Raw genomic sequence first — 11,761 nt, forward strand, 5'->3', positions numbered from 1 at the left:
GTTCAATTTCAATAAATTTTACAGAACAGAGTTATCATCCTTATGAAGTTACAGAGAATTTCAACAGGATGGCAGGAAGAAGAAAATTCTACTCTTTCTCTGTGCAGAAAATTTCTGAAATGTAGTTTGTGCAAAACAATAAATTCACTTGATAGAAAGATGTTATAAACATTACAGATGTAGAAAAAGCCTTGATCAGAGCATGCAACTTGTAAGACATCTGAGAATCAAACCACAACCCACACATTCTTGGAAGCCAGTATTTGTAAGTTCCATTGCTCACGGAATTACTTGCTGCTTCTTTTTATTCTATATTTTATTTTTATATGCCTCTCTTTCATCACTTACATATTTACTGCAATCTTGTTACCATATAATTTGACTCTGTGCAGCCTTATGGGTTTCAGTGTGTGAGTAGACATGGTACCAATTCAAATTCTGCTGCATTTGTATGAAGAGATGCCTGCTCAAATGTCCCTGAGGCAAAGCACACATTTTTGTTAGAAGAAACACTGGGACAGCGTGCTAACATTGCCTTGCAAAGTTTCTTTCATGCAATCAATGCTGCTAAGTATTGCCTCAACAAAGTATTCTTAATTTACTCTCCTCACTATTTCAAAGACTAAATAAAGGCAATTCTCCTAAATCAGAGTAAAAGAAGATATAAAATATAAAAAGTTCACAGACCAGAAACAGCTCTCAAGTTGCATAGGGAAAAAAAAAAGATACTAAACCCAGGCATGTTTAAAATGTGGCTCTAAAAGAAATACAGCTTATCATTAGTCCAAGTGTGGGAAAGGAAGATATGAATTAAATAAAAAAATGTAGGTCATCTCCAGTTTCTCTAAAGGAAGATGAAATTAATTAACCCTACTATCTCATCTAGAATCACTTTTCCCCTGTACAAACACGACTCTTCTGAACTGAGCTGACACTTGAGTCACAGCCTTGTAGTCCTGTTAGTTACAGTAGCTTATTATTACAACAAAAAAGCTCAACAGAGTAAGTGTTACAACTGGTAAGGAAAAAAAACCAAAACAATCTTAATTTCAGAAGCACTCTGCCCACATTTCTGTGAGTAACTGAGTGTCTGCCAACTGCTCTGAAATTAATGATTTGGTGCATCTCAGAATAAGGCCTTTACTTCAATCTCACTGTCTTAGTCCTTGGGAGCAAATAGATTGAGAAGCTGCTGAATCAAGCAACGAGAACAATTAATGAGAAGGATGTCCAAGCTCTCCAAGAGAACACACCTCCTGCAACATGTTTTAACCAGAGGGGAAGATTAGAAATCCATCACCGTACTATTCCATAGCCACTTTTCATATTTATTAAAACGCCTGTGTCTCAAGATTTTTTGCCTTTCCCCCTCTAAAATTGTTGTACAGTGGTCTCTTTGGTATTGCCTCTGAATAAAGAATAAATTTGGATTAGCTTTCTTTCCAATATCTACACAGTTTTAATGAAGCATTCATCTCCAGATATATATACACAGCATATTCCAATACAGAAGCAAAATTAAGAGAGTACTCTTGGGACAAATGATTACAGCTCAGTACTACTAGTGGAAAACACATTGCTTTCTTAATAGATAAAAAAGAAAGCATACCACTTTTGCTAATTCAGGAGAGAGCAGTGTTTACAAGAATGAGAAACTCCACATTTCATGAGCTGGAATAAAATACTGCAAGGGCAATAAATCTTCACATTCCATTAAATAAAATACATGTAAATTCTGAGGATTAGGAAGCTGTAACTCTCCAATGCAAGATTCTTTGATTTCCCTGCAATGTTTCTCTAAAGTATTAGTTTCAAGACACACCTCATACTCAGAGATAATTGTGAAGAAAGGGAGATGCTTACTGAGTTTGCCTTCTTGCACTGCAAAAAAATCTGTGACTAACATTTTTCATAATATCTAGCACGGCTTTCGTGACCACAAATGACCTGCAACAACAGCAATACCAAGGACTATTCCAAAATCAAGGAATGCAGTGTTGAATTAGTTCTTTTTTATGATCGTTTGTATAAATTAGAATATATATGCATATACATATCATTTGAGCATTTGTTGGCAGAACTTTAAGCAGTGATTGTTCTTCCATATAAAGTACATTAATAATATACACCATGCTCCCCCGCAACAAATCTTCTCTTCCATTTACTTCAGCAGTATAATACCTCAATCAAAATGAAAACTAGACAATAAAGTAATGTCAAGTTTCAAGCAGTAACTTGGGATAAAGTGCTGAACTTACTGACTTCAGCAGGACTGGGATTTCAGTCAGAATTTGTGATGGAGCCCATTGGAATGGTAACTGTGCCAACATGACTAAGCCCACTGCAGCTAAGCAGGAGAGAAGTAAAAGATTCTGTGGGGCTTGGATGAATAATTATGAAATTATCAAGTCATATGCTCAGGTTGGGAAGCCTCAAACAAAGAAAGCCTCAAAGAAAGAAACCTCAGCACATTTTGTTTCCCATAAAATCAGTTTAATAAATGAAGTCAGAGGCAACAATGTTCTCCCCTCACTCCATTACACCAACAGAGACAGAATAGAAGAAAAGGAAAAATGAGGAGCAATCTCCATTGTAGAATATTGATATTCTGAAAATCCAGAGTATTGTCCTGAGCCTGTCCTTCCTCCAAGATGTGACTCTTACTTAAACCAGTTATTGCACAGATATCAATGGAATAATCTATGTCAATGTTCTTACTGATGTGTCCTCATCCCTGTTCAGGCAAATATTGGGAAGGGACCACTGGCTGGAATATCCTCACACTATGTATCCCTGACATGCCTGCTGCAATTATGCAGATCAGTTTTACTGAACCAATTCTGGCCTACACTGAAATCAACATGGACATATTATAGCATGAGCACATATGTGTTAAAAATGTAGTGATCCTGTGTCAGAGGAAGCATGGATCAATATTTATTACTGCAGGGGATGTAGCACGCTGTATTTCTGAAGAATTCCATATGTACAAAAATATCTGTGGGAGCTTATCCTGCTGAGTCAAACTCAAAACCCTTACAATTCTCCTGATATGCAGGCCTTTGGGATCTGCCTCTTTTCAGAAAATATCATGTCCTGATTACATATTTAGCTGTTCTAGGGATGTATTCTCTAAGCTTTGGGAAAACAAACCTTGCTCTAACTAAACCCTGTATAAGTGTAGGGGGATACAGTGTGGTTAAATGAAGGTGGTATAGAATGTAATCTTATCCCCTAAAGAGTTGCAGCTGAACCAATTACTAAAGATCAGGAGCAGGCCTGATGTTAACAGGCCACACCTGTAGCCAATAAGAACAGTGTTATAAAAGAGTGGATTGGTGGGATCTGGAGTCAGATGGCTGCTGCAAGGACCAGGACCAGTCAGTGCTTAGAGGAGCTGCCTGTGAGAAACATTGAGGAGGTACCAAACTCTGGAGATATGGAATCCTTGCATTATAATGATAAGTGAACTCTTGATAAATCAGACAACATATACGAGCTCTCATGTACAGCCATTTCCACTTTGCAGTTTTTTTGCCATGGGGATGTGATTCCATAAGCATTGCTCTGCATGCAAAAAAACCAAATGAAGTAAAAGACTATGGAAAATGTATTACATGAAAAATAATTAGATGTCACAAGAAAAGGAGTGCTCTCTAGCTAAGCCAACCTGATACAGTTCTTACAAAGATCCACTTGGTAATAGTAGATTACTTTTTTCCATGTTGAGTCTCAAAACTGAACACAGACAACTAATTTAAGATACTGCTGGTGTCTTAGTTCAAGTGAGGCTACTTTGACTTGCCATGGTACCCACAGAACTGGTTAACAGTTCCAGATGTGGTAGCAACAACTTGTTAGAGTGGGTGCCAAGATGGAAAATGGAAAGGAGTGACCAACCCAAATAAACAAACAATACAACTCAAGAACAATTTTGGGCTCACCAGGGAACTGAAAGTCTGTTCCAAATGCTGCTTTAACTGCCTGTTGTATGAATACGTTAGTTTATTTTTTTCAAAACTATGCCCTGCAAGCCCATGGCAATATAGGCTGCATAACAATTTTATGGAACATTAAAAATGCAACTTTATAATGTTTAGTCCTACAAGTTTGATGGTGAGCAGTAATCTGCAAAAAATTTTCAGTGTTAACTAATTTTCCTTATACAAACTACAGAACCCAGAGGACTCTGGAAATTCAAAGTTAAGAGAAATTTTTTCTAAATAATGTAATGCACAAGATAAAGAAATTGGAAGTTGAAAATTCCCATTTCTATGACTTGTTGCCTACAGTTTGCCCTTGAAATCTTTTTTGTTATCTTGTCCTTCTCTCTGAGATCCTTTCTTATTGTTAACTTATTGCTGCCAATAAGCAGGATGAATTAACTTATGCTCTTGACTGCTTCCACTTCAGATTTTAGTGTTACCCATGCCTAAAACTGGCCTTAAGTATTAGCACCCTATAACAAAAATTCCTATGTGAACGTACTTCGAATTTTTCAGGTAGTTTCTGATGAAGTAATCAGAATGTGACAGTTTTAGTGCGGGTGATTATAGGAAACAGTGAGAAATTAACAAGGGAAAACCAATTACAGACTGCATTGGAAGGTGTTTTCCATCTTTAGGAATAGCTTTCTATCACTTTTCCATGACTGTTCTCTCAAAGATTCTTCAGAATCATAACCAATCAAGGGAGAAAAAGGTATTATGCAGCCTTTACACTAAACTAAGAGTAATAAACAGCATTTTGAACTTTTAGATGCACATATTATAGAAGATTTTGATGCCTAATTTGCAGTAGATTTGTTTCAGAGCTGTCAAACTACAGATAGAGATATAGCCAAAGAAATTTTAATCTAGATTCAGTATTTTTAATCCCACTATGCAGACAAAAAGCTCAGCCTAGAGAGCCCAAACTTTGCTCAGCAGCACAGCAAACATTATGGCATGCAACTGCAATTCATGGTTAGAGGTACCCAAATTAATTAATTCAGAAATAGATCGAGTGTAGCTTTGGCAGTCATGATTCGCATTACGAATTTTAAGAAGGGAACAAAGGTCTAGATCACAAAGCCTCTTCTGGACTCCAATTAAAAAGTGTAGCCTTTAAGAGGAATCCAATACAAAATAGCTTCTTGTCCCAAAACTGCGTTCTTACAAGAAAAGGAAAGAAAACCCAAACCATATATTATCTGTGGAGTGGCAGGAGTGCTGCATTAGAAATTTCACTAATACAAACACTGCTTTAAAAGGCCCTTTCAAGTCAAATTTGAAATGTGTGAATAAAGAAATGTGTGAAATTTAACAGTATAGGAGTTTACAGGTCTGTCTTTACTGTCCATGATCCAGAAGAGCTGGAGTATTTATGCTTTAGGACAATCAGCATGACACCTTTCAGAAGTATTACTTTAAAAAAAAGCCAAAGGGATTTAGAAAACAAAGGATTTGCTATAAACAAGTAAGTAAATCAATTTAATTTTATAATAACATAATGGAACAGAATAAAGCTGTAAAGAGATAAATATAGACAGAAGATAAATGGCATCAATTTGTAGAAAATTATAAGAATGCATCTAGAAAAGATAATCAGAAGCTACTCTCTAATGGGAAGATGGAATCATGGAAACATACCTCCAGGTGACTGTGATCACCAAGTATGTGATGTGCCTGCAACTGAAATAAGGCATCAAGAAAGAGAAGTGGTTTGGGAGATATATACATGGAAATATTAAGTGTCACAAGGTAAGGATTTAATTTGTGACTATAGTGTGATTATATGTGAAATAATTGCATTCAGACTGCACAACTGTGATTTAAAACATTCTGTTTTGGTAGCATACAGTTTAGGGAGTGAACAAGCCCATTACTTGAGAGGCCCTTCAACAGTAAAAGCAATTGTTTAAGAAATCATACAGGAAAAAATTCATGTTATAAAAACAGATTAGTTTTACTCTCCATGTAAAATTAACACATTCCTGACCAGCTCCTTTGTATGTGTATGAGCTGCCTCTGTGCTAATGATGAAAAGAATCTAAAAACCTAAAGCAGATATTTTGAGCCAGACCCTCCTGTCACCCATGAGGATCCAAAGCAGGCCTCTTAAGAAGGGTGTAAGGACACAACTAGACTTCCCTGGTAGAGTGCCCAAGCCTTCATCAAGGTGAGGAGAGAACCAGTACATTTTGGGTAAATGATGGGTATTCCTCTGTGAATTTATCTTTTGGGGTGAAGTACTTATGTTCCCTTCACTCTAGCAAAGCTCACTCTGAAATGGAATTAACTGCTGCTTTACACACTAAACTGTCTTCCTGGAGGTCAGTGGAAGCGTTGCCTGAGTGAGCAGGGTAAGGACCAGAAAATGACAAAGTGAGTCAATGTCTTCTTTCAGAACGGAGTTAAAAATTTGACCCAATTTTTTTTCTAAATTATATGAAAGCAACTTCCAGCCAAATCCACAGGAGTGCTCCCATGCACCTGGGAATGCTGGCTCAGAAAACAGGACCAAGCTCGTGATAATGATCCCCTGCTGCATAAATGATTGAAGTGTATTGATGTATAAACACTCTATCAATTAACTGAAACAATCAGGTTCAGTGTTCTTGCCACAACTGGAGTAGCAGCTGTAGCACAGACTAGGAGTCTGAGGTGACTAATGGCAATCTTTTTGCTGTAGCTCTTTCTTTGTCACCTTGTGTAAATTTCTTCATCTGTGTCTAAACACTTTGTAGTTGGGAGTATTTTCATGTGGTTGTAGGTAAATAGAAGTATGGCTTCATGTCTGGAAAAATTAAAGTATCCTTGCATTAGAATAAGCACGTCTAACTTATAAAACAATGTTAGAAATCATATTGGTAGTAAGAAAAATGCAAAATGCTAAAACCAGTGTAAGACACAGAACTGCATTTCTTGCATTTGTAAGAAATCCAAGGAAAAGTATTGCTGGGTTCATTCAGAGGGTAGCTTCTATATGGTACACATTTTGGAATCCTGTAGTGAAATCTCTCTTTGGGAATTGCACTACTCTTCTGTCCAGCACTCAAAGTTTATTAAAGTTTTGTGGGAAAAAAGCTGTTTGGCAGCATCCCAGTCCATAAGGGTCTGAGAATGATGTGCCAGAAAGACTCGAGAGGCCTAAAAAGCCACTTTGAAATATGGAAAAGCTCCTTTTTTTTTTTCCAGGGGCCCAGTTCAGGGGGTTTCAGTCTGCTTCATGGATTTTTCTAGGCTGCAGCACAGGAAAAAAAAAGCCTCTAAAATTATCATGTTCAAACAAAAATGCTTGAGTTTACAGTTTTTGCTGATTATTAAAAAACTGGGGTTTTTTTCCACTCATAGTTATCTATCTGTAGATGTTTAGAAATGTATTTAGTGTGAAGACTTTCTTGCAGTCACATCACTATTTACATGTTGGCAGGGATTAGTCCATTTGTATCTCCAACTCTTTGTGTTTCTTTATACCAACATTTCTCAAAAAGTAAAAACTGTCTTCAAAATTTTGTGCCACAACGATTGCCTTATCATAGACACAAGCTGCTACAAATATGTTTGCTAAATATATCCTTGCTAGGATAAAGCACAAGCGTGCATGTATTCTGGAAAGAAAAGCCTATTTATTTTTCTCTTTCCTCCTTTTTAGCTGTATTTTCAGTCACTTAACATTAATTACAACATCTCAGAGCATTTGAGTTTAAATTACTATAAAACTGCTTTTTAATTACGTTGTTTCAAAGTATTGAGGCAGGCATTGACTTGGTGGCAATAGCAGTTTTGAGAAATTGGAGCAGAAAGGCAGGAGTTTTACATAATGGGTACTGTACAAGAAACTTCTCCAAAAAATCATCTTCCATTAATACTTGGAGCCCTATTCTAATTTAATGAGCATCACAAGGAGTTTTCTCTTTGACTTCTGGAGAAAAAGGTCAGGCTCAGATTATTCTTCTTGTCTGTTCATTTTATGGACTGACCACAAGGCTGGAGAGAAACAGAGGAACAAGGCAAGGGAGAGAAGAAGAGTCTGGTCCTTCTATATTTGACAGATCCCTATGGCCAAACCTAAGACAGATCTGGAAGAAGACAAAGCACTGCACAGCCAAGTACCACACCATCTGATTTTCATCTGCATAACTGAATCCAGAGGTTAGGGTATTTATACAGAGCATGGAGGAAATTTTTTTCATTTGGTGCACTGAAGAGCACTAGGTTCTAGTCCCAGCTCCTACAACTGTTTTTGTACTTCTCCAGAACTGAATATTTTCCTATTTTCTGTAAACTTTCACAATAATTCTTCTTTTTCACCAATAGTGCCATAATGGCAAGACTGAAACACTGACAGTGACTAGTGAGTATTTTTTTGCCAAGTGGAATTGAAGAGGAAAGAATCCTTCCTACATTCCAAAACGTCTTCTGCCTGCTGACTAAAGCATGGTCCAAAGAGGAGCTGGACCATTTGACACAGACAAGGGAATTGAACCCAGACCCCATCCGCATTTCTGTCTGTGCTAAACATGGAGCTACAGTCTGAAGGGAAATATTTTTCCACAGTGGGGCCAGCATTTTCAGAGCTCACCTACTGGACTGAACTCTCCAGGGAGAGATGCAGAGGAATGCCGCATTTCTGGACACCTACTGGGCATTAGCCTGAGTTAATTACAAAGCTGCTCAGTCCTATTAGGCCCTAAGTACCTCTGAGAGCACGAATAAGCACCACTGGAGTACAAAATGCACCTCATAATAAAAAACGCCGGTGCTTCCACTCAACCTTATGAACTTTCAGGGTATTGTGGCAGATATGTAAACATTTTTAGGACTGCAATTTTGACCCAGGGCATCTAAATTCCACCTGACTTGAGCATCAGTTGTTTATGTCCTTTTCTGGGCCTCATCCCAGATTAGAATCCAGAGCTCAGAAATAATCATAGTATCTGCATAATGCTGATTTTCAGAACAATTTATAAATATTAAGTAATTAATCTTCATATTGCCCCGGGCAAATATTTCTATTTTACATACTCAAAAAATTGTGATAAATTGCTATAGGCTACAACAGAGTCAGTATCAGAATGAGAATGGAGGAATTCCTGGCTCTCAGATTATTAGAACTTTGTTCTTGGCTCTCAGAAAGAGAAAAAAATCTTGCTGGTCAGAAAGAAGAGTTGTGCTGTTGACAGGTTTTAATTGACCGAGACCTTTTTCTTTTCAAGTGGTTTATGTTGTAGATTTGGCACCTTTCAGACTATACACAAAACTTTGCAGCACTGCTTTCCAGTTCTAGTAGACAATTAGCAACACTGATGGGTAAAGAACTGAGAAAACATGTGACCAAAACTTACTTCCAGTAAAACTCGGTTTTTGTCTGGAATTAGAAAGGAATGACTGCAAAGACTATATTTAATACTATGCCAGCCTGATGCATCAGTTAGACAATCACTCAAAATAAAGAAAAAGCTCATTAGATCACTTAATCACTACAACTGGAAGCACTGTCTGTACTACACTGACATTGAAGTATTTTAGGAATCTTTAACATTTTACACTCCCTGCTTTCTTTTTTAAGATGGAAAATCCAGAAGAAAATTAATAGGAGGATTCTTTCTCCTTTTGTTGCTGAAGGAATTCCAAAATTCTGGATGCATGCAAAAACTGTTGCTGGAGTGAAAGTACTGTCAGCTACCAAGGCCTTCACATCACGTTTTAAGTCTGAACAGTTCAAAAAGATTCTTCTCTAAGTTCTCTTACACATCTTATCAATCTACTTTCTACACCCACAATTTAAGAGTATGTTGGCCACTGTAAGGTTGCACGTGCTGGAAAATTCTTACATAAGAAACCATTTCTAGACTAAAGTATCGAAACTGATAAGTGTCAGTACTACTGAAATGACAAACCACAAGCCTTAGCAATGATGCATCAAATATTTCCAAATTATTTGTTTTCAGAACTATAAATGTACATTGTTTTGCATCCAGTAACACAATGTAGCAGTTTAATTCCACAAATCTTACCCGTACATTGTTTGCTACATGTTTATGCTCACAGCAGGCAAAAAGAGCAAAACTGCAAGTAATTCACTACAGAACACATTTCATTTTTTTTATGTGTGTAAAGGTGCTACATTTATTGCCCATGTGATACATACAGGAGGTCTTGACACAGTGACCACACCTTCCCACAAAAATTTCTAGCTGAAGAAGTTCTAGTGTTAGGTATTGAATAAATTTAATATGGTCATGGCTGTGACACTCCTTCAGGAAACTCTCACTTCAAGTATGCCAGCTAAGAATGGTTGCATGATAGGAAAATTTGCCTGCCTATCATTCAAACCCCCCCCATGCCTTTTCTTACAAACCCCTGTATTTTGTACTTCTCTGAAATCTCCAGATGAGAATACTATGGGGATTATGTATACATGACACTTAAGAATTTTGAAATTTTAGTTTTTTAAATGCCAGGGCTTCAATTTTAGGCCGACAGCACATCCTAGTGGGTACTCACACTATTCCATGGCTTTTGAACTATACTTCAGTCACAGCTGCATAGTCTTGTGGCATCCTTCAGTGCATGCACTTTTCTTCCTTCCCTGTACGGAGTAACAAAAAATAAAGTTAGGATTTTGGAAGTGTGTACCAATTAATATAACTGAGATAATTCAGGAACACAGAAGACCTTACAATTGGTCCCATAAATATTTAAAGCAAAAATGTGTTTCTGAATATGCATAATTTTAACCAATTTAAGGGAATGAACAGTAGTGTGGTTTGTTCTTTTAATTTGCCAATAGGAAAAAACAACTTCAGTTTGATAGGGGCAGCTGTACCTGGCAAATATGAGCTTAGTTATACGTGCATATTACTAAGTACCAGGCTAATCAATAAAATTATTTATTTACTCATCAAAAATGCATTTTAATGAGTGGCTTTGCCAGTCAAGCATGGAGCACAATCAGAGAGCTCTCTGTTAAAACAGACAAAAATCAAGAGAAAATGGAAAGCAAATGCTGTTTAACTCTGTCACATTTAATAACAGTCCCATTTAGAGATTTTTAACTGACTTCACATGGGAAGGGTTGTGAAGTAGGGGATATGGACATGGAAAATCTTCAAGATATTTTCTCCCAGGTAAGTTCCCAGTTTTGCACAGCTGCAAAACCTTTCAGCATATTTCTCACTCTCTAGTATTGTCGTGTTTATAACATATATTTTCCATAGGAAAGATGAGGTGACGTGTATCTTTGAAAGAAGCAGGCCTGTGAATGCAGTGCTGTATCCTTAACAGGCTCCATTAGCTGAATTGTGGTGAAAGAAGCTTTGGGGGACATCTTAAGAACCCCATGATTGTGTAGTTTGGAGACACAGAGGCTCGAGGGTGACCCCCTTAATCTCTAAAGTTTCCTGAAGAGGAGAAGTAGAAAAGGATCTGCTGATTTATTCTTCCAGGCATCCAGTGGTAGGACAGCTGGGAATGGTTCAAAGCTGTATCAGGGCAGGTTTAGACTGGACATGAGGAAGCATTTCTTTACCACGAGAGGAGTGAAACACTGGAACAGGATTCCTGCTCAGTTGGTTGATGCCCCAGACCTGTCAGTATTGCACAGGTGTCTGGACAAGGCCTTTAATAACCTATTTTAACTTTTGTTCAGCACTGAAGTTGTCAGAGAGATGATTGTTGTAGGTCCCTTCCACATGAAATAATTCTATCCTATCCTATCCTAATCATTTGCCTGTTGAATACCTGCAATGATCTTCTGCAGCAGAACCTGATCCCAC

The sequence above is a fragment of the Zonotrichia leucophrys genome, chromosome 4, assembly GCF_028769735.1.
Source record: "Zonotrichia leucophrys gambelii isolate GWCS_2022_RI chromosome 4, RI_Zleu_2.0, whole genome shotgun sequence".
NCBI classification, from domain to species: Eukaryota; Metazoa; Chordata; class Aves; order Passeriformes; family Passerellidae; genus Zonotrichia; species Zonotrichia leucophrys.